General features: G+C 40.8%; 2 long non-coding RNA genes across 2 annotated transcripts in view; one reads left to right on the plus strand and one right to left on the minus strand.

Moving 5' to 3' along the window:
• Positions 1–394: 394 nt before the first annotated feature.
• Positions 395–9,406, minus strand: LOC123613332 (uncharacterized). Its single transcript, XR_006720700.2, has 4 exons — positions 8,609–9,406; positions 7,623–7,735; positions 7,279–7,400; positions 395–2,540 (listed from the first exon to the last, which is right to left on the minus strand). It is a non-coding gene; the product is annotated as an uncharacterized LOC123613332 (long non-coding RNA).
• Positions 9,407–10,259: 853 nt separating this feature from the next.
• Positions 10,260–24,599, plus strand: part of LOC123613338 (uncharacterized) — a 30,273-nt gene continuing 15,933 nt past the window's right edge. Inside the window, exon 1 of the long non-coding RNA XR_012507134.1 lies at positions 10,260–10,397. This is a non-coding gene — a long non-coding RNA (uncharacterized LOC123613338). The remainder of the gene's footprint in view (positions 10,398–24,599) is intronic.

A 24,599-nucleotide genomic window follows, 5' to 3' on the forward strand; every position in this document is an offset into this window, starting at 1 on the left:
ATAGGGCCCACGATGACTGGGGCAGGTTGAATTCAGGAATGAAATATTTGCAGCATTGCTTGCCCACAAACCTAAGTCAAACGCTTCAGCTTTGTTTTCAATAAAATTGGTGCAGTAAAATTTTATCAGCCTAATTCCTCTGTTGCTCAACTGTCTGGACTTCAGGCAGCCTCTTCAAACCCTAGACATTAACATAACTAATCACCTCAGACTCACATTCCCAGCTACTCATTTCAATGGGTCACTCTCATTTTCACAAACTTCTATGTGGCTAAATGTTATTCCTGACACCTTTGGATTCAACTAAATTTAACCCCAATAAAAGCTTTATTGTGGTGTAGGTTTTCATCCCTGTGAGCGGTCCTCACATGGGACACCAGTTATGGGTTCTGTTCATCATGGGTTTTGTCCAGCAAAAGTCCCACTGCAGAAGAACGAAATTACTCAAGACTTTATCAGGTCAAGAGAGTGAGAGGGAGCTGGAGACTGGCTCCTCCAGCTCCTCCAAAGCTCTAGTATTTATTGAGAAAAGTCAAACAAAGAATCAAAATGAAACACATCATAGGAGTGAGTAAGGGGCGTGGTATATACGTGCAGGGATGCAGGTCAGCAGTTTCAGTTTGTGGAAAAACAGAACCATTATAATCTTGATTTATACTTAGAGAGAAGGTTACAGTATTGATAGTACAAATGGTTATTTTAAGCCTCAAACAATCATGAGCAAGGTTACAGTGCTCCGAACAACTGATAATGAAAACCCAGACCACCACAGAGTCTCCATACAATGATCAGAAATCATCTAAGCATGTGAAGCAGCCCGGATGTTCCCAGCTAAGGGCTAAGTCGCAGTCTTCTGTGAGCAAGAACAGCCTACACTGTCCACCTGTGCCTGATAAGAGAAGCATGTCCTGTGGGTGAGGGCAGGGGACAATTTAGGGTTTTCCATAAGCACAAGCAGCCCTGAACCAACGACCTTGAACTAAGCAAAGCAAGCAAAGCATGTCTCTGCTTTTTATGGCAAGGAGACAGTTTGCAGCAGATTCCTGCTTAGCAAAGCAGCTTCAAGGCAACTGAGCTAAGTTCCATAGATAAGGTGGTGACTGGTATTGAGAGTTCAGTCTTTTGTGCTTTTGGACATTTTGCTTTGAAGTAGCAGTATAATGACAAATGCAGAAAGCATTGGTTTTGATTACACATTTCTTATGTGTTTACATAAAGGTGAGAATACATAAAGATGAGAATCATTTGGTAAAAGCAATTATTACAATATCAAAGTTTGTTAACCAAGTTCACTCCCACACTGTGGTCATGTGGCCTCCTGTGGTTTGGATGCTACTCGAGCATCTGGAGCACCCAGACAGCCATGAGACTTTTTGGGACCCGATTCAGCAAAGGGGTCTTTCTATTTGGTAGTGCTCACCATAACCTTGACTCTAACAGCGGGCTGAAAGCCTCCCAAATGGACTTTTCATTTCCATTCTAGTCCCTCAAACTCATTTCCACACTGCAACTGGAAGGGTCTACTGAAAACACAGTCCTGAGTATGTCAATGCCAACTGTGTGTCTAAAACCTTCAGTGAACTGCCCTGTATTTGGAGAAGGCAAAGATGCTAACATGGCCCTGCCCCTGAGGTTCTCCATCCCACTGACATGCTCCCTGTGCAGGTCCGGGCCCACACCCCTCATTTCCCACTCCAGAGTCTTTAAGCCCACTGTTCCCTGGCACCACGTGCTACAGCTCTTGCCCTGGTAATGTCTCCTTATCCTCAGGGCAAAGCATTGCTGCTGTTCTCTCACAAAGTTCTCTGACCTCCAGGTCTCAAAGTCCCTGATACCATCTTCACCGACCACTTCGTATTTCTTCTGAGCTCTTACCAAAGCTCACAATGACATTTGTGTGATTACTTGGTTAATGTCAGGCTCTCCTGTTGGATCATCAACTCCACGTGGGCAGAGTCTGTCTTTTTCACCCTGTATCCAATGTCTAGCACAAAGCCTGGTTCACTTATGACTTCATAAAGATAAAAGACAAAAAAGATTTCTTTTTAAAAAAAGAATGACTAAATCTATACTGTAATGAACTTTATACTGAAGAGTTTAGAGTGGGTCTGCTATTGTTCTTCCTCACTAAAAAACTGATAAAAAGCCTATGCAGTGTGGCTCAGAGAATAATCTATGTTCTTTCTGGACGCTCTTCTGGGTGATCCATGCTGTTCTTGTCCTGCTAGGAGCCCCACTATCTATTTCAGGGCTCTTAGTGCTCATCACAGACGGTTCGTAACTTTTGCTTATACATTTGCTCAAAGAAAAGTCTTTAAGTACAAAATCCCGTTCAGTGATTTCTACTGAAACTTAGCCTCTCTTCAATTTGCTTCACAACTTTCTGGATGACTGCTTCATTTTTTAATGAAAAGGACTTCATGATGCTGTGGCTTTGTTTAACTTGAGCATCCTGTATCTGTGTTATCTTTGGTAGCTTCATTCTCTCTGCAGGACCAGGATTGTCTCTGTGACTGTGCAGTGGTGAGGACACCGGAATTCTGGAATAACAGTGAAAGTTCATTTTTATTCAGTGCTTACTATGTGCCAGCTACTGTTCTAAGCATTAGCTCATTTAATCCTCAAACCAAACTAATGAGGCAAGGACTATTATAATCCCCATTTACAGATCAGAAAAACGGAGGCAGGAGAGTTAAGAAACTTGCCCACTGTTGTACTTCAGTAAGTAGTACAGCTGGGATCTAAACCCAGGCAGCCTGGATCCAGCATCCTGGCTGGTCACTGCCGAGTATCTGGGCCTCTCTAAGGACTTGGGAAAGCCATGACACTTCTGGGCAGGTTCATTAATAAAACTCCTCATTGAAAGAAATAATTAGAGAGTGGCTCAGAGAACCCATCTCCCCTCCTGCTCCCATGATGACTGCAGGTATATGGCATTGTCTTCTGGCTGAGAAATAACTGCTACTTTCACCAGTCACCCTTTCTCAAGTGGGAGCAGCTGCTTTCTGGTCAGCAAGAAGAGAACTGGCATACTTATATGGGCTATAAAGAAGTTAGACGTTTAGAAGCTGCTGACCCTTCGTGTTTATCATATAGCACAGTACTGGTCGTAACAGGAACTTGAAAATGACTGTGGGATGAAGAAAACAGTATGAGTGTGATGGGTTCCTCAGTTTGGGTTCCTTACTCATTTTCTATGTTGAAATTCACTCCTCCAATTTTAAGAAAGACATAGAAATATTAAATTCACCCCAGAAGCTAAAAGATCAAGGAATGATGCAGGAAAAAGATTACTGTCTTAACACTTAAACCACTGGAGCAGATCAAGTGAGACATTTCTTGCTAGGCTTCAAAGTGCCATCACAACCAAGCAGCAGCTGGATTTTCTCAGAGGATTGTCTTTCCTGCACATGACTCTGCCTTGCTGTATCATCCTGCTCTCCTAACACTACCTGGCATCATATACCCTAATCAACAGTCCAAACCTCCAGCCATGCTAGTTAAGTGACAAACTCAGCCCTTTGCTCTCTCCAGCCACTTGGGCCCTTGCACGTCCTCTTCTTATTTGTGCCTTGTTCTCATTATTTTTCTTTGCTCTTTAATGCTGTGTCTCACGTTTATTTTCCCTGCTACCCCTCAACGCCCCATTTTGCTTTCATTTCACTTTCTACTCATTTCCCCTTTAAACAATCATCAGTGATCACAATGCAATCAAATTGGAAATTAATGATAAAACGACAAACAAAAGACATCTAACCACAGAAAAAATTTAAAACAAAATTCTCGATACTTAGGTTCAAAGAAAGAATAAAAAGAGAAAATAGAGGCATAAAAATAAATGACAATAAAAAGTTTAGAAGTTAAAACCTATGAGCTGCAACTTAAATTATATTCAGGGGGGAATTTTTATAACTTCAACTGCTTTATTTTTAACCTAGAATGATTGAAAATAAAAGATCTAAACTTTCAACCCAAGAAGGTGGAAAAAGAAAAATCAAGAAAAAGCAGGAATAGATATATAACAAAGATAAAAGCAGAAAAATTATTCAGAAAATAGGAAAAGGGTAGAATTGGTATCTAAAACCAACATCTTTTTTGGGTGGAAATCTAATAATTAAAAATCTAACAAGCTTGCTTAAAAAAATGAGAAAAATTCAAATAGAATAAGGAATAAAAACTAGGATATAACCACTATGTTCAAATTCAGGCCTATAAATTTGCATTGCTTACACTACCAACAGTTTAGGACAAACAAACTTCAATGTAATAGAACAAATGCACTTCAGTGGAAAAACAGTTGACTATGATACATAGAGAAGACTTCTCTCTCCACCCTCCCTATCTCCAACCCCCTTACTTAGGCCCACTCACCACAGATTTTGCTACAGTCTTCTCTGATGGTGCCATTGTCTCCTTAACAGCCTCAACAGCTCTTTTATCATAGATAATCCAACAAATCTTCCACTGGAAACTCTTAACCACTTGGCAATCAGTTTAAGAATGTTTACTCCCAAGGGGTTTATATGTGTGTATGTTCATGAAATACTAGACAGTCTCTGCCCTCAAAAAACTGACAGCTAGATCTAATGAATGACTCAGTAAAAATTACAGAGCAAAGTTTTATTAAGCAGCCGGAGGCAAACCTGCAAGGCTGCTGTGAGGCTTAAGGTGGGTGGAGAATGTGAAAGGCCTTGGATGCTGGACAGAGACCTGCAAATACTGGTTATTGTTACTGTTGCTGTGATTTTCACTGTTACATTTCCAAGGTCGCACATACATGACCTGCACTATGTGTAAACTTTGACTCCCTGCTTTCAAACTCCTGCGTAGCCTGTCACCCTTTTCATCCTTCAAATGAACTTCATACAGGCTGCTCCGGGAGTTGATGAAAATGACAGATACAGAAGCAGGCACTCCAATAGAAAAAGGTGAAAGGGAATGAGCGGGAATTCAAACAGGGTTTATTGAGTTGAACGGATTTACGGCGACGCCATATGCAAAATCATCTTGTCTGTATATAGCATAAAAATTGTACAAAAAGAAGCTTGATGTTACATATTATCCAATATTTGAATGTTTATATTAGAATACTTCGGACTGGACAATTTTAAAATATGCTTTGGGTACTAAAAATATTGAGTGTTTATGCCTTTTGAACCTAACCTGTAAGTATATTGGCTGAAATTATTTGGCCATTCACATTTTAACACAGTAGATCTATTTTTTAGTGGTAAATACAATCAATCTTAATCTTGAGCACACACATAGGGAAAAAATTCAATGAATAGAGTTAGGCTAAACATTATTTTGCTGAAGTTATGGTGGCAAATGTTTCCATAGGTTTTTATGGAATTATTTCCATAGTTTCCTTAAATTCCTCTCCAAAAATCATCTTAGGAGGTGACTTTGCTTTATCCAACATTTTATTGAGTGAATTAATAATTCTTTGATAATGAGAGCCTTAGAAAGTTAAGTGAGTTGCCAACAAACTTGTGCATTAAAATAAACAAGTATTTGCTTTTATAGTCACCATGGATTATTACTCGTTATACTGCAGTATTTAATACAGACTAATGATAAAAGCTCAATAAAAATAACCTTTAAGTAAGAAACTTCACAAATAATAAGCAAACAACCATAAAATCCTTCCTGCTCTAGCATTTTTCCTCAGAATAGTAACGTTATTTGTAGGCTTTCATTTTCTTTATAAAAATCAGCATGGAAGTTTGGCACACAATTGAAGAAATGTTGTATTGATTATAATGAATTAAGCACCGTATTTTTGTTGAAGCTTTAGGAACATAATTGCTTATACATATAACTGGAGACTACATTATATTTTAAAAATATCTAAGTGTGGTAAATTTTATAAATGTTAAGTATGAAAATTTAAGAGGGCCCTAATTTTTAAATATATTTTAAAGATGTTTATTCTAATGACCTGTCAAGTGTTTAAATCATTCAGAAAATCAACTTGTTCCCAGACCCCAAACATTAGACAACAGCATTTAGAATCAGTTCATGGAATCTAAAAGAAAAATTCAGAAGACAATGAGTATGATTTAAAAATAGTAAAAAATTTTAAAACTACTCACTATAATTAACTAGCAGCAAAACAGTTTCTTTTTTAAACATTTACTGTATCTATCTACAGCTATCTATCTACTATAATCTTTTTTAAACATATAATCTATCTACTATCTATCCACTCCTCAAAAATTATTTGTTTAACTTTTGTATAATTCATTGTTTCTGTGGATAAACTGAATGGATTTCTAATTCGTTGACATACCCAGCAGAGACTAAATGTACACAATGTTTACTCTAGCCAAAGAGAGACTTATTGGGTTTTTTTTTCCTCTCAATATAGCAGTAAACAAAAGGAATCAACATGTCAAATCATGACAAATATACTTATTTTAAAATGTTCTTCTATGTTTAGTCTTCTATTTTGGATATTTTGACATTAGTATTTTATATGAGCTTTCTTCTATTAGCATGAGAAAAAGTGCAACCAGTTCAGAAGCTAAAATTCTTGTGTTTAAGTGGGAAGTAGGCTTTTATCAAAATTGAAAAAAAGAAAAAAATTATGAAGTGTAGAGATTATTCTTTAGGTGCATCATATTTATGCATATTTATGCATAATGATTATTTTAAAATAGTACACAAAACAAAGGACTAGCCTCATAAAATCTAGTGTTTTTTCTTCCCCATGTTCCCAAGTTAGAATTGAGGTTTTGTTTTGTTTTTCCTGCAAAGAAAGCTAAAATAAAGTAAAAGCAAACTCATACTAGCACTAAATTATCTAAAGTTTAAAAAGGTCATCTTTTCAGTTTACAAAAAACCAAAAAAGTATGCAGTTTTTAAAAACAAGTACTCACTGGAATGATGGAGAAACTGAGGACGGATTTAGTATGTAATAAGAGCAAAAGGCTAAACGCGCCAAGTAATTCAGAATTTACAGTTAGGCTACCAAAGTCTTCCTTTAGCAATCAGTTATCTAAATAAGCGAAAAGTTACCCAAGGACAATTAGAATTCACTAATATTTGGTAGGGTCAAAATTTATCTAAAAAGTGAATTTGTATTTATTGCACAGAACAAAATTTCCCAATTTTTTTCAGTACTTGTCTGTTATGACAAACCAAAGCACAAGATGACATCTTCAAACATAATTAGTTTAAAAGACATTTTCTTGGCTTTAAATCTTTTCTTTGTACATGCAAAGCAGCACGATAAGGAGAAGTCACACAGAGAGGGCCTTTTTCACTATCAGTCACCTTAGCTTAGTTCGGGTGGGTCCTCGACTTTAAAGCAGGCATAACAAGTCTGCAGAGTTCCAGCTGATGAGACCCTCTGCTTTCTGCGTTCTGTAGCTCATGATCACTTGTAGTTTTCTTTTCTGGTGATAAATACAGGAATTTACAGCAGACAAAGATCAGAATTTTGCTGTTCAAGTTCAACACCTGCCACTATGGAAAGAAAGTGACCATAATCTGAATACTTGGTTCCTCAAGGCTGTAAGCACACAGATTTGCCACATGGATCATCCAGTCTTGAGCTAAAAAAATACTGCTGACAATTTAAGTGACAAATTAGCTCAGTGTACACCAGCTGTACTCACCATCCTGGGCTGCTCCTCCTACATCTCAGGCTATTCCCTTCAAACTCTTCTTTACTGATTTCCTAGGTCCAGTTCACCATCTGGTTTTGTCCAGAGCATAGCAAGCCAACACTCTGAAAACAAGGACAGCCCTTCTGAAATAGTGAAAGAGTTGGTCCAGCATTCTCAGGGAGGCCAGACTAATAGTGATAAAATCCTCAAGTGAACGCTGACACTTTTTATCCTTGCTGTTTCAAGGACGGAAACAACTTTCCTACACTTGGGACACCAGGTATCTGCTTCAATTAAACCCTTTCACCTGCGCCAAGCAGGCACTAGTCGAAGAAATACTCATTTCTTAAAAGCAGAATATACACCCATTTGCACTTGCATTGTTAAAACACTGATGAATTGTACAGTGAGATTTACTCTGAGTTTTTGAAACGTTCAACATGTGGGCTTAAGAAACACCAAGGTTACCTCCAGCTATTTAAGGCACTTGTTTTTACAGAACGGATTCCTTCGGCCCTTGTCAGCTAGTTTCAGTTTGTTTCCTACCAAGATGCTTTTCAAGAACCACTGAATCTACTGCAGAAAACAGCCAGACTGGCCTACACATGTTTTGCTTCAATTCTCTTTGTTCCAGAGCACAAAGATAAACGCCACCACTGTCGCCTTGTGGTCCTGGGTCCTCAAGACGCGCGAGTTCGCGCTTTATAAGGATTTCTCGGAGAGATAACTGAGGATGGCTGCGGCTGGCGAGGTCATTGTCCCCTAGTCCCTGCGAGAGGGGTAGTGGCCGGGCTGGCTAGCGGGGTCCGAAAAATGACCCTCCCGGCGCCGCGGGGTCAACGACCCAACCGCCGCGGCGTCTGCGCGCCCCGCGGGGCGGACGTTGGCGTGCATGGCCCGGCCCGCGCGCGTGCGCATCGCTACCCCAACCCAGCCCTCCCCCGCCCCCACCCCGGCCTCGGTGACCCCCGGCTCTGTCGCCGGGGTCTCCCCACCTCCCCAGGCCGGGTGGAAGGGCAGGGCCATGCTGTCGCTTGACCTTTATCTGCAAAAGCGAAGCGTTCGTGCCCCGCGGGAAGCGAGAAGTGTCTGTTGAGCCGGTAACGTTCGTTCCGCACTCGCCGCCGCGAGGCGGTTAGCGTCTCCGCGGGACCCTCGCCAGGCCTTTGCGGGCCTACGTTTACTGGCGAGGTGTGTGGGCACCGGGAGAGGCTGGTCAGAATGGCCAGTGGCCCCAAACCGGGGCTGGGTGTGCTGCACATCACTGAATGCCTCCCAGCAGCAAACGGTTTGAGTCTACTCGTTTTTCCCAAAGGTCGCCCGACGTTTCCCGCGGCTCATTTCTTGGGACCTCCCCTCGTTCGTGTTTCAAAGAGGCTTGGCCTCCTGTCCCTGTCATACTTCGCATGAGGTCTCACCTGGGTGACTTCATGCCGCTGCCAAGTGACATTTGCCCAGCAGTGCTCAGACCAGAGTCCATGGGCTCCTCACTAGTCTTGAGCTCCTGAGTCCCCCTGGATTTGGGGGCACACTGATAGAGGGTTCCTGGAATTTGGGGTGCCTTTATCCACATCAGGGTTATGATTGTGTCCCTTTCAGGCCAGTAGAGGGTTTTTAGGTAGGCGTAGTGGGGGAAGGGCATAAAGTGCGAGACTTCACTGCTTTAATATTTTGCTGATTCTAATGGAAACCTCCTTCACCGTGGCAGGCGTTAGCTCTGCCCCAAGGTGTGCTCCTGTTCTGAGCGTGCCCAGACTTCAGCGCTCCCCACTTCCGTTCAAGACCCCTGACCCCTATCCCTACCTCTCAGCTTCGCTTCCTTCCCCCCCTGCACTCCCTTCCCAGGGGAGTGGCCCTTGGCTTTCTCCTTCCCTTCTTTCTCCTTTCCTTTTTCTTTCTTCTCTCCCTCTTTCCTCCCCTTCTACATTTTCCTCTTTCTTCCTCCTCGGCAGTTTCACCTTCTAGTGAGTTTTATCCAGTCTTACGGCTCTAGTTACTAATATGCACTGACTCATAAATCTATCTGTGGCCCAGACCTTTTGCCAATCCGGAATTAACTGCCTGTTGGATAAATCCCTTGGCTGACTACCAGGCTGTAAATCTAGAATCGAACTCATCTTCCCTTTGAAGGCAACTCTTCCTCCTGTGTTGCTTAGTTCTATTAAAGGTACCACTTCCTTTATGCATGTGTGTCAGTATATACATTTATATATATATTCCATCATCACCCTGACTGTTGCAGGTAACATACAAAGCCTTTTCAGAAGGGAAAAGCTGGGTCTGTTCAAAGAGCTGAAGAAGACAGTGTAGCCCTACGGCAGTAACTATAGCACAAGGATCTTCGGGAAGGATTGGCAGGGTAGACCGTGCAAGGCTTTGGAAGTCACATTATGAATTGTGTGCTCTATTATCAGAACAAGGGGAGCCCTCAAAGGCTTTTGTAGTGTAAATTATGTAACTTTCTGTCTATTCATGTATTCTGTAGCTAATCTGTTGCGTAACAGATCGATTATACCTTAATTCACGTAATGCACCTCAGATATCCCTCAAGCAGTGAGTGACTAATGCATGGAACTAGCCAGCAGGTGGTGGAGTTTTTTTGGCCCAAGAAGCCTTCAAGGGCCTTCACGTGACTTCAACAAGTGGCTCACTACTCCATCTATACTGGTTCAGTCGGGTCCTGCAGCAATGACCACAGGGAAGCTCTGTCCTCACCAGCAGCCAGGTCTTCTCTGCAGCAGGAGGTACGCCGCACCCTCCTGCTCTCCCACCACGTGCACACAGGTAGGCCAGAGTGCCGCACGGAGGTGGGAGGGGTCCTATGGTTGTGATTCTTACACCTGCCTTCTGTTTGATGCCACCGGTGCCTTCCCACATTTATTCTACTACTGAATCCTGTCAGCCACCCTGGGGAATGAAAGTCCTGCACTCTGAGTCCTGCCCAGGGTCAGGCCCTTAGATGAGGTGGTGTTGGGGCTCAGTTGGAGTTTCTCAGGGTCCCCATGCCTCAGCTACCTGCACATGAAAGCAGGCAGATGCCAGCCCACTGGGCCGAGTGTCCAGGGCTGGGAGGCTTCACAAGGTGAAGAGACGTAGGGTGAAACAAGATCCTGGAGGTTGGCATTCGTTATAGCCCGGGGTCTGTTGCTTACCCTACAGGATACCTGACTCTGTCAGAGCCCTGGAATCCACTGGCCCCTCCCTAGAAGACCGCTTGAACGCCCCAGAAATTGCCTTAGAATGCAGACACATTACATTCATTTACAAGGAGAAGCCAGAATGTCTATACGTTCATTATAGACAGGGTTGGACCAGTGCACCCTTCCCACAGGCAAATATACTGGGGAAGCCAAACTGTGATCAAAACACTTTTTGGTGGGCTTAGTGTTGGGCAGAAATATTTGAGTGATATTTCATTCTAGCCATAGAGAGGCTTGATGAACTTTGCCACCACTGCAGTTAAAAACAGGGGCCATATGGGTCTTGTTTGCAGCTGAACTCCCATATGACAGGTGCTTGATGTAGATATTTATGGAATGAATAAATGAATGACGAAACACCTGTCTAGGATGAGCTGGCTTATCAGTGGTAACAATAACATAAGTAACACCAGCAGCTAACACATTGTCAGTTGACCATGTGCCTGGCAGATGCCAGGCGCTTTGTATGGGTTGCATCCCTCAATTCTCACAGCAGTTCTATGGGTCAGACACTGCCATTGTCCCCATTTTATTTATTTAATTTTATTTTTGTTGCAGTTTAGTCAGTTACAGTGTGTCGATTTCTGGTTTACAGTGTAATGTCCCAGTCATGCTTATGTACACATGTATTCATTTTCATATTCTTTTTTCATTAGAGGTTATTGCAAGATGTTGAATATAGTTCCCTGTGAAATTTGTTTTTTTAATCTATTTTTACATATAGTGGTTATCATTTGCGAATCTCAACCTCCCAAGTTTATCCCTTTCCACCCCCTTTCCTCCAGTAACCATAAGATTGTTTACTATGTCTGTGAGTCTGTTTCTGTTTTGTAGATGAGTTCATTAGTGTCCTCTTTTCTCTCTCTCTCTCTCTTTTTTTAAGATTCCACATATGAGTGATATCATGTGATATTTTTCTTTCTCTTTCTGGCTTACTTCACTAGAATGACAATCTCCAGGTTTATCCATGTTGCTGCAAATGGCATTATTTTATTCTTTTTTATGGCTGAGCAGTATAAATATACCACTTCTTCTTTATCCAGTCATCTGTCAGTGGACATTTAGGTTGCTTCCATGTCTTGATTGTTGTACATAGTGCTGTTATGAACATTGGGGTGAATGTATGTATCTTTCCGAATTAGAGTTCCCTCCGGATATATGCCCAGGAGTGGGATTGCTGGATCATATGGTAAGTCTATTTCTAGTTTTTTGAGGAATCTCCATAGTGTTTTCCATGATGGCTGCACCCCATTGTCCCCATTTCAGATGAAGAAATTGGGACTCAGGGCAGCTAGCTAACTAACTGCCCAAAGCCTCACAGCTAGTAAGTGATGAAGATGGGATTGGACTCAGTTCGGTTGCATTTCTGAACCTTAAGCCATGTACTATTTGTGATTTAACCTTGTTGTTCCCTGAATAAGGCTGCATCTCCAGTCTTTCCTCTCTGAGACCCTTCTGATACAGTTGATCACAACTCACCCCTCCTAGAGACACACTCTTCTTAGATAAGGAAATACTGTTTTTCTGCAGGGTGCCATGTTTGTTGGTACACCTGAATTTTCCCTTATCTCCAGGTTCCATGGTGGTTTTTCCAGTCTTATCTTCTGCCACTCTACGTTGACTGATATTACAGGAACCCGCCTATATCTGTTGCACAGAGTTTTCTCATTTCCTTAGAGAGCTTTCTCCCTTTCTCCTGGTTGACATGTAGTAGTTATATAATTTATGTGCTTATACTTCTGAGTGCTGGATGAGGGGAGAGCCCAACACGTAAGACAGGCAATGAAGCCCAGTCCATCTGCGCCTGTGAACAAGAAGTCCCACAGGCCAAGAACTCTCAGGGAGAAGATATAAATGTTCACCAGGGCAAAAGGTAAGGGCTACATGACAGGTCAACAATCCCAGCTTTTTAATGATGTTCCTTATGCTCTGTCATATGGCCTAGATGGGTGTGGTGTTGGGTGAGGATGAGGGGGAAACTGGGAGACAATGGTGTGTGTTGTACTGGGGTCAGGAGGTTTCTCATAACCTTAAAATGTCATGGTTGAAAATGCACACTAAGAAGAAAAAAATGCTGAAAGAGAAGAGTGATGCACCATTATGGCTTTTTCCATGTGTGGTTCTGAAACTGTACAAGGTGACACTCTCCTAACCCACCGTCAACCAGATAGATTATCCCAGGATTTCAAAAGTTCACCACCACTGGAAAGGAGATTCTTCTACCCCTTAGACCCTTATTTCTAGGATCTAAAATATGTTCCTAATTGTCCCTCTTGTAAACTCTGGAGGAGTCAGAATATGAGAATCATGAGATTTACAGGCTTGGAGAGTGTGTCCGAAGTTTGGACTTACTATGTGTAAGTGATTTTGATGTTTTCTGTATTAGTGTATTACATTCTACTTAATTAAAAAATATGGTTGTAACCTAGTACATTAGCTGTATGATCCTCTAACAGGCAGTGAACTGCAGGTTGAAAAACTGGGCGTTTACCTGAGAAATTTTACACAAGGGACAGGAGAAAGGCCGAGGGGAGAACAATCTCCGTGTTTCTCTAGAAAGTACAGTGCAGTGAACTTTACACTTTTCCTGGGGAAATACAGGAGCTGATGGAGTGGGCCTGGGGCCCGCCATAGATGTGATTTTATTAGAGACAGAAAAAAATCACTTTAACTGATCAAATACTTATTATTTGTGTCCTACGTGTAGCCACTGTTCTGGGACTGAGGGTACACGTGAGTGACACGGGCCTTGGCCTTCAGATGCTGTAGCTGCTGACTAGTGGATGAAGCTATCTAGGGAAAGCCCGTAGAATGGGAACCACAGAGGTCCAGGATGGAGTCCTGAGGAGCGCCCACACTGACAGGATGGGCAGAGAAATGGGAATATGCAAAGCAAACACACAGAAAGCAAACAGAGAAGGAAGAGCCTGGGAAGGAACAGCAGCATGAGGAGGGTGAGGCACCGCAGGAACCACGGGAGGAGCGCGTTTTAAGAAGGAAGGAGTAGGAGCGGCCAACCATGGTGAGTCTGCTGGGAGGTCAGGGAGGCTGAGGGCCAAAGGGGCACAGAGGTCCACTGGGGACTTCGGGGACAGCTGTCTCAGTGGTGTGGTAAGTCCAGATTATAGGGTAGAGAAGTAAGTAGGTTATCAGCTGTATAAACCGTTTGTAGTGAAATGCTATCTAGGTGATGGCTTTTGAAATGACAAGCTCAGGGAAACCTCACCTTGGGTTTATTAACATTTCTCATTCCAATACCTCAGCCCTGTGTAGGGGCTGATATGTTGCCACATCACAATATTCAGTTCTGTAGACTGAAAGGGTGTTGCTATTGAAAAGGTGTTAAGGCTTCTTTGTGCCAGTATATCCAGGACCATATCTGAGTTCAAGATAAGGATGGTCATCTTGCCATGTCAGTCTTAAAAAAACTTACATTTAAAAAAAGATGAAAAGATCAAATGGGAGACTAGGTCCTCTAGGATTGGGACGCTCTATGCATATTGAAATGGGACCCCAGGTCTCAATCTCCTTATGTGACATTTAGGTGATTGCATAAAACACTCAGCTTCTTTTAACGGGGAAAATGGACACCAAAAAGTTCCCGAGAAATGGGAATATAATTGGCTTTAAACAGGAGGGAGTCAAGTCGGGGTGTTAGAAAGTTGGATGAGGTAACAAATCATCCACCCACAGAAAGGATTGGTTATATTTTTATAAAGTGAGTTAAGTTCCATGTTCAAGGACATCTCCAAGTCTGGCTTGACATCGGGATCTGTGGCCGTGCATAGGAGGGGCCGAGAAAGTGCAGGTGATCCCTTCACGCGTCATTTGGGTTTTAGGGTAGAATTGGAGGGAGAAACGATAAGGATACAGGACCAGCTTTCTGCCTCAGCATCTGGAACTTGCCTGGCAGGGATGCCTGGCTTTGCCCTCTTCCGGTGTAGATTTCACTTTTTGGAATGTTGCGGCAGCCCTCTTACTAGAGAGGGAGGCTTCAGGAGGGAAGGCCCTCGGTAACAGCTCTAGTGTTGTGAGCAGAGCTTAGCCTGCTTCTTGCTTGAGGGGTAGTATGACACTAATGGTGGTGTAGAAAGTTGCTCCCTCTCTAACAGTGCGAGCAGGTTTTACAGGTTGCAGCCTGCCTCTTGTTTGAGGAGACAGAAGATGTTCTTCTTCCTGCTACTGGTCTCGACTAGCCTGAACAGGGTGAAAGGAATTCACTGAACATCGCCTGCTAGCTCACCTGTTCTCTCCTCTAGAGAAGGTGAGCGGCCCCCATTGTTGGTTTGCTGCGTAGACGTTCCAAAATACTGAGACCGCTTCGAGATATAATCTAGACAGGCTGACTCTAAAACAAGTCCTTGAAGTCTTATTTTGAGACTTTTTTCCCATTGTAGGGGAGCTACTACATCACATGGTCCAAGAGTGGGGTGGGATCCTTCAGGTCCTTACGGGAGACATGCAGTTACTTGGGAGCAGAGAGAAGGCAGCCCAAGAAAGCTGCAGTAAACACAGCTGAAAGTTCCAAAAGAGGGGATGCAAGTTCTACAGGCTAAGGGCAGTCCTGGGTCCCTCTTGCCTCCACTCCCCTCCAAAAGGAAGGAGTTTTGCCGCCAAAATAAGCCAAGGGCTAAGGCTATTTTATTAGTTATGCCTTTCACTGTGAGGTCATTTCATTAAGGGCTTTCCTAGTGACCACACACACACACCCCTTTTCTGTTTGTGTTTCTTAACCTTTTAATCATCTCTCCATGGGGTGGCTGACAAATCATTGTAAATAGCAATGCCAGGGACTCCTAACCTTCCCTAAACTCCCTGACTCCTGCCCTCAAAGTCCCAGACACCGATGTAGAAATAATCTCATTTTTCCTTTGGATCTTCAGCCCCAGTCCTGATGTAGAATGTTGGGAGCTACATTGGCATGCAGGAGGAAATTCTTTTGCATAAACTGGACATCAGAGGAAGAGTTTCTCCTTAAAATCTAGAATTTAATCCCTGCCCCAGGCCTTCCACAATATGGACAGCTTTCTTGTGGGCAATGCTCCAAACTCTCTTTCCCTAGCCTAGTAGGAGGAAAAAATCACAGGGCAAAGAGGAACCAGAGAGAGAGATTTCTAGAGAAGAATCTTATCCTTGAGTAAGGAGACTGCAGGAAAACCAGCAATGCTTGCTTAAGATCAATGTCCATATTGTTTATTAATTCAAAGACTCAGTATTTTGTTCATCTGGGAAGACTTTGGGAAGTTTTTGAAGTGTGTATATATGTCACTGTGGGAACTGACTTTTAAATGTGTATGAGGAGTTTTTTTTGGTTTTGGTTTTGACTTTTTTCTTTTTGGCCATGTACTGGTTAATTGTGAGTTGAGGAGTTCATTTGTTTCTAGACTGTTTAAGATCTTGTTTCAGGGAAGAGAGTGAAGTGTCTGTCTTTCAAAGCTGGACGGTGTGTAGGTCAAGGATCAGGGAGAATAAGGTAGGTCCTCAGTTGTCCTGTGCTGTCCCTTGCTCTGCACAGTGGTATGCTCTGCTTACATAATCTTATCTAGTTGCAAAACACAGTTTACTTCTCGAATGCTTAGAGTGGGATGTTGAAATAACTGAGGGACCAGAAGGGGCATGTGACAGAATTTGGCATCTGTTCCTGGATTAGGCTCCATTAACCTTTGCTATTCCAGTATTTCCTCACCTGTTAAATTGAACCACACAAAATTGTCACTTTTAAGTCAGCAATTTTATACGGCTTAACCTGATACTAAACAAGGACATCTAGTGAAAAAGTGCTACCTCGTTGCCTTGGAATGTTTTTCCCTATTCTTTTATTAGACATATGCATTTACTTAATTTTGATGTTTGCTAATACCAATTTAGAAATTTCGATAGGTATTTGTCTGAAACACTCGAGGAAGAATCCATTTGATATTCTTGAGTCAAAAAGGTTGAGTAAAGCCAGAGTCCACCTGGAGACTTTCTGTCTTACGGGTGGGCACTGCAGGCTACACTGGCAGGCCCGCTCCTGCTGCCTTGGCTGACTTGTCCCCCACGCCCCCAATCCCCCGCCATCCTCTGCCACGTGAGGGACCAAGGGGTGGAAGTGGGAAGTGCTGTGAAAGGAATCAGATTTATCTTTTTGTTTCATTTAGGCACTGGCTCAAATTCACCCCTATAAGCCAGGCTTGAGAAGTGCCAAGTCCTCTGGTGTTGGCAGACACAAAGACTCCAAAGACTCTGCAGAGGACACCACTGTGGCTTCTGTGTTTTATCAGAAAACCCTGAGGACTTCTGGACACTGAAATAAATGTCCTGGTGCTAGAAATGCCTTCTGATTATAGCATATAGCAGCTGTGGACACGTCTTTACGCTCTGGCATCATCCCCATGTGGTTTCCCCTTCTGTGTCTTCTCTCTTGTGTTTTTCATCTCTATCTCTCAGGATTTGATTCTCAGTGAATTCTTCAATATGATTTTTGTCCTGAGAGATACATAGATTGGTTCACTAATTCATTAAAATAAACACAACCATTTACAGGACAAATTAAAGGAAGACTGACCTTAGATGCTTACCTCAGAGGAAGAGATTGCTATTGGATTTTTTTTTTATATATGAAAAATTCTTTATTTAACCTTTATTTTTGTTTGTTTTTTTTTTTAACATTTTTTATTGATTTATAATCATTTTACAATGTTGTGTCAAATTCCAGTGTTCAGCACAATTTTTCAGTCATTCATGGACATATACACACTCATTGTCACATTTTTTTCTCTGTGAGTTACCATAACATTTTGTGTATATTTCCCTGTGCTATACAGTGTAATCTTGTTTATCTATTCTACAATTTTGAAATCCCAGTCTATCCCTTCCCACCCTCCACCCCCCTGGTAACCACAAGTCTGTATTCTCTGTCTGTGAGTCTATTTCTGTCCTGTATTTACGCTTTGTTTTTGTTTGTTTGCTATTGGATTTTGAATTGGTACCAGCAGAGACATATGGAACTCCTCTTGGATGTCAGTATTTTTTTATCAGGCATTTTGCATGGCTTTGGACCACGGGTGTCTAGGACTCCTTCAGGAGAATATTTTAGCTTCCCCAGAGTATAAAGTTCAAGACCTTGAGTAAACATTCCTTCAAATCTAAGTTGTTCAGCTCTTCACTGTGGAGTTAAGGCCCCCAAGCTTTCACCCTTGGCCCTTCTAGTCTCTCTCCCTCTATTTCTCTCCCTGCCATGATCCTGGATTTTCACGTAGTTTCAACTACCACTATTCTGTGGATCACTTCCAAATCTGCATCTTCAGTGCAGGCCCTGAACTTGGATCTTCAACCTTCTTCTTGATACTTCAGCCAGGATCTCCTGTAGGTACCTTGGCGTCAACAGAGCCAAGATGAGCTCATACTTCTGTCTTTCAAATGTGTGTCTCTTTCTTTAGTTGAAATTTCAGTCCCTGGGACTACTGTGATTGGATCTCCAGGCTGGAAATTTGGGATCTATTATTTCTCCTTTTTGCCCCCTGCCAAATACTGCCTCCCTGCTCAAGCTCAGCCAGTTGTCAATTTACCTCACATTTCTGAACATCTGTCTGCTCTTCCTCATTCTCCCAGTGCCCTAGTTTATGCTTCCAGCTCTTGCCTGTCTGTAACGAGTTCCTAACTGAGCTCCTTAGTGATTTCCTAGACAATCAGTCACCAGTCAGTGGTTCCCATTATCTGTTAGTGGATACCACAGGATCCTGGAAATTTTATTGAAAATGCAGATTCCTGGGCCCTACTTGTGTCAGTAGGTCTGTAGTATTGCTTACAACTGTGCAATCTATAAATGTTTGTTGAATGAATAAATGAATTTAAGGATTCTCCTTATACACTTGTATAAAAAAAAAAAAGGAAATAACTTTAGCTAATAGAACAAAATATTTAGTGATGCCCAGGAGTCGGAAGAAAGAGAGCTGCTTCTCTCAACCTGTAAAATCCAGAACAAATAAAATATTATATGATTAGTATGTGGAACATTCACATACCAACTCACTGGCACCGTAGAATAAGGTGTGCACATACCTGTCCTATGTCCATTTTCATTCATTTCAAAATAATTTTTTATTTCCCTTTTGATTTCTTCTGTAACCCAAAGGTTGTTTAGAAGTGCATTGCCTGGTTTTTACATATTTCGCATAGCTTCTCACCTTCCTCTTGTTGAGTTCTGGTTTTATGCTATTGTTGTCAGAAAAGATAGTTGATATGATTTTAATCTTTTTAAATTTGTTAGGATTTATTTTGTGGCTATCATATGATCTGTCCTGGAGAATGTATCATGTGCACTTGAGAAGAATGTATACTCTTAGGCTGTTGTATGGAATGTTCTGTGTATGTCTATTAAGTGTGTTTCAGTTCCAATGTTTCTTTGTTGGTTTTCTGTCTGGACAGTCTATCTATTGCTCATAGTGGGGTACTGAAGTCTCCTACAATTATTGTGTTGTTGTCTGTTTCTGCTATAAAACCTATTAATTGCTTAATAGATTTTGGTACTTGGGTTTTGGGAGTATATATACTTACAATTGTTATATCTTCTTATGTATTGACCCCTATATTGTTATATAATGACCTCCTTTGTCTCTTGTTACTCTTTTTGTTTTGAAGTCTATTTTGTTTCTCTATTGATTCTTTTTCCTTCTGTTTCTGTCTGCCTTTGAAGTTGATGATTTTGCATGATGATTTTCTCAGTCTTCCCTTTTAAAATATTTCATGTCTCTATCTAGATTTTTGCTTTGTGGTTACAATGAAGTTTACATAAAACATATCATAAATAAAATAGTCCTTTCCTGCTGCTAAGGCTTTACCTACATTCTTCTGTAAAGGCTCCATCCTTTTACTCTTCCCCTTTTATATTTTTGCTGTCACAAAGTGTCTCTTTTTATGCTGCAATTTCATTACCAAGTTGTAGTAGCTGTAGTCTTTTCCTTTAACCTTGACGCTGTAGTTAAGAGTCTAATATACTATTCTGAAACAAGAGTTACAGTATTCTAATTCTGAATATTTATTGCCTCAATCAGAATTTTGTGTACTTTTATCTTTTTGCTTCAACTTGAAGAACTCATTTCAACATTTCTTTTAAAGCAGGTCTACAGGTGGTGAACTCCCTTAGCATTCGTTTGTCTGGGAAAGATTTTATTTCTTTTCCATATCTAAAGGAAGATTTTGCCAGGTAAAATATTCTTGGCTGGCAGTTTTTATATTTCACTATTTTGCACATTTCATTCCACACTCTCCTGGCCTGTCGTTTCTGCTGAGAAATCTGCTGATAGCCTAATGGGGTTACCTTTGGGGGTTACTGTCGCTTCTTCCTTGGCTGCCTTTTAAAATTCTTTCTTCATCATTGACTTTTGACAATTTTGATACAATGTCTCTTGGATAAGGTCTTTTGTGTTGTGATAATAAGGTGTTCTATTAGCTTTGTGGATTTGTATATTCAGTTCCTTCCACAGGTTTGGGAAGTTCTTGGCTATTGTTTCTTTAGGTATGTTTAAACATGTTTGCTCCCATGTCCCTTTCTTTTCCTTCTGGGATGCCCATTATTCTTATGTTGTCTTTTCTAATGGAGTCAGATAGTTCTCATAGGGTTTCTTCATTTTTAAAAAATCTTAGTTCTCTCTCCTCTTCCACCTGAATTATTTTTATATTTCTATCTTCAAGTTCAGTAATTCTCTCATCCCTATGATTTACTCTTATTTCCAGTGCATCCTAGTGCATTCTTCATCTCATTCATTGTGTTCTTCAGCTCCAGATTTTCTATTTGGTTCTTTCTTAGATTTTCAACCTCTTTGGTAAAGTAGTCCTTCTGTTCATTAATTTTACTCCTGAGATCATTGCATTGCCTTTCTGAATTCTCTTGTAGCTCATTGAATTTCTTCATAATTTCTATTTAAAATTCTTTATCAGTTAGATCCCAATATTTCATGTCTTTGGTTCAGTTTCTGGAAAACTGTCATTTTCTCTTTGTGATACTGTATTACCGTGATGTTTCACAGTGTTTGATGAATATTGCCTCTGCTGCTGCATTTGAAGTAGCGAATGTCTTTCTTATTTAGGCAAGGCCTTGCTTTTGTTTTCCAGAAGGTGGTGCTATAGCACAAGTTTTTGGTTTCTCTGATCAGTGCTAACTAATTGCTAAGATCGGGAAATGTATTAAAAAAAAAAAAAAGCAAAAGGTGACGGCAGAGCTGGGGGAGGTGAGTATTTAGCATCTGGGGCTTTGAGTGTGCCCGTACTTGCTAGGAGGTCCTCTGGTGGAGGTGGAAGCGTCCCAGAACCACGCGTGGTTCTCTTGCCTCCTGGGGCAGACAGCAGGAGACGGTTTCCTTCAGTTCTCTTTGTCTGCCTACATCCCTTTTCTTTCCCTCCAGCTAGTCACTCTGATCTCTCCTGAGAGGGAGAGCAACTGGTCCCTCCAGTTTAGCACACATGGTTGGGCAGAGCCCCACACTCACTGCTTTCACCCTTCACCTCTGCCAGAAAAGTCATGCTGGCTTCCTATCAGACTGGACACCACCTTCTCTGTTGTCACTATCTCTGCCACCACAGCTCTACTGCCAAGTCCCTTCCTTTGTCACTTCTTCCTGTGTCCAGTCCACTCACTTATAGATATCTGATTAGTTGTAAATCAAAGGGGAGAGAAAAAGGGAATGACTCATGCCACCATGCTGCTGATGTCACTGATTATAAAATTTTGATGTGCAGTCTAATAAAATTTTTGAAGTTTCTAAGTAGCTAAAACTAGTCCATTTCCTTAAAAAGTTAAAGTTGCAAAATTTTACCTTAATCAGCCTCAATAGTCATTTTAAAAAATAGTAATGAAGATGAGGTAATGTGGCAAATAGATATGATAATAATATATCAAATTAAGAAAAAGTAGGCTATGATATTATATCCATATAAAACCTGAAACCCTAAAACTCCCAGAATAAAACATAGGGGGAAACCTCCTTGAAATTGATCTTGGCAGTGAGTTTTTGGAATTGTCACCAAAAACACAGGTAAAAAAAGCAAAAATGAACAAGTGATACCACATCAAACTAAAAAGTTTCTGCGTAATAGAGGAAACAAAATGAAAAAGCAACCTGTGGAATGGGAGAAAATACTTGCAAATCATATATGTGAAATGGGGTTAACTTCCAAAATATGTAAATAACTCATACAATTCAATAGCAAAAACCCAAATAACCATTTGAAAAATGAGCAAAGAACCTGAATAGATACTTTCCCCAAGAAGACATAAATGGCTAACAGGTATATGAAAAGATGCTCAGTGTCGCTAATCATTGGGGGAATGCAAATCAAAACCACAATGAGATATCACTTCACATCTGCTAGAGTTGCAGTTATCAAAAATTCAAAAGACAAGTGTTGGTGAGGATGTGAAGAAAAAAGACTCCTTGTTTGTTTTGTAGGAATGTAAACTGGTGCAGCCACCATGGAAAGCAGTATGGAGGTTCCTCAGAAAATTAAAAATAGAGCTACTGTATGATCCAGCAGTTCCATTTCTGGGTATTCATCCAAGGGAATTGAAATCTCTATTTCAAAGAGATATCTACATTCCTATATTCATTGCAGCATTATTTACAGTAGCCAAGACACAGAATCAACCCAAGTGTCCACTGACAGATGAATAGATAAAGAAAATATTGTCTATAGAGACACTGAAAAACTATTCATCCTTAAAAAGGAAAGGAATCCTAACATCTGCAACAACATGGATGAACCTTGTGGACATTGTGCAGAGTGAGGTAAGCCAGACACAGAAAGAAAAATATTGCAGTATCTTACTTATATATGGAATTTGAAAAGGCCAAACTTGTAAGAACTTCTACTTTACAGAGAGTAGATTGGCGGCTAGCAGGGGGCTGGGGGTGGGGGAACTGGGGAGATGTTGTTAAGGGTACAGACTTGCAACTAATAGATAAATAAGTTCTAGAGATCTAATGCGCAGTATAGTGATTATATTAACAATTCTGTATTATAAACTTCAAAGTTGCCAAGAGACTAGATCTTAATTGTTTACCACAAATGATAATTATATGATGTAATAGAGGTGTTAGCTAACTATGGTGGTAATCATATTGCAATATCTAAATGTATCAAACCAACACATTGTACACCTTAAACTTACACAATCTTATATATTAACTATGTCTCAATTTAAAAAAAAACGATTAGTAACATGTCTTACACAAAGTAAATAATAAATGGTGCTTATTCATTAATCATGGGGCTAAAAACAACCCCTATCACATATTTTCATTATAAAAGTTATGTCTAGTCTCAAATTTTCTAAGTTCAATGACCATATTTTTCATTATCAAGATATTTTATTGGTTCTTTTCATATTTTAGTTCATAGTCATCAACTTGTTTATATCATCCTAATTAAAAAGATAGGTATATTTCTTTGAGGAATTTAAACATATTTACCTTAAAGTCATTTCAGTTTGCTCTACTCATCCCTTGGCGAAAAATTCTTCCATTTGTTGTATTCCATGGCAGTAGTCTATGGTTATAGGTTTACAATGTATACAGTAATTTACATATAAATGTTAGTATTGTGCATATGAATTGTACAGATTATAGTATTTTCTGAGTGTGATGACTCCTCTTTTATCATTTTTCTTGTAGACAAATTGCTTTTGACATCATACACATTAAGACAGCTGCACAGTATTTTTCAGAGTACCTGTCAGGAAGTGCCTGTGTTAACACGATAATTAGAAGAGGAGTTGGGGAAGCCTTGTGAGTTTGAGGAAAAGAAAAAAAAAAAAAGGAGAGAGACAAATACTGGCAGTGGGCGAGGAAACCCCTGCCAAGTTCAGTATTTTCCGGCTTGGCTGGCAGAGAGGTGACGTGTGAGCCCAGCTTTGTATGACTGCGTTAAAGACCCAGTTCAGCAACCTCCCTTCTGATTCTGTGCTTGTTAGGGAAGCTTCTGGTTCTGATTTGGCTTCCTACGTAGAGCTGCCTATAGGGAGGAGAATGTGGTGGTCATGTAGATTCTGGGTAGTCTCTTCCTTTTCTAGTTGTTATGATTTTTGTTCTGCCACTGAAAAGAGCAAAAAAAGGGGGGGGGCTTTCTGGTGATATTTTGGGTTCGCATCTAAGTTGACTTTCAGAGAGAAAGCAAAACGGGCCACAGGCCAACAGTAGAGTAGATTGAATTCAAGAAACAGACAGAGTGTTGGGAGCACGTTCAAGAACATAGAGCAAAGGTCAGCAGGCAGCCTCCTACTGGTGGTATCTCGGGGCTCCTTCTAGAGGTCTTAAAATTATTTAAGTTTAGAGAAATAAAGCAAAATAAAATACAAAATATAGCTTCAAAGGAGTAATAAAAATAATCACACTGTATGAAAACTGATCTTAGAAACAAAGAACAAAAATTCATAACCAGCTTTGGCCAATGGGAAAATCCTTTCATCCCCTTCTGTGTCCTTTGACCTGTCCTCCTTCTTCTTCAAGCACTCCCTAGCTGCTGGCACAATGAGATTTTCCAGGCTCATCTTTTACTTTAACTGCCCCAGTCTTGGATATCCCAATCATTGGGCTAATCCAAGCATCAAAATTAATAACAAGAGTAAATAATAGTAAATAAGTAATGATATTAACAAATTATCTCCCACTGAATGAAATAAGAAACCATGCACCTTAAATGAGTCTATCTATAATAAAGAAAGGATTTATAGTAAACATAAATATGAAAATGAATCATTAAAATACACATAAATAAGCAGAAAGTTTTATGAGGAACGATACAACTATGT

Source organism: Camelus bactrianus, chromosome 5 (genome assembly GCF_048773025.1).
Source record: "Camelus bactrianus isolate YW-2024 breed Bactrian camel chromosome 5, ASM4877302v1, whole genome shotgun sequence".
Lineage (NCBI taxonomy): Eukaryota > Metazoa > Chordata > Mammalia > Artiodactyla > Camelidae > Camelus > Camelus bactrianus.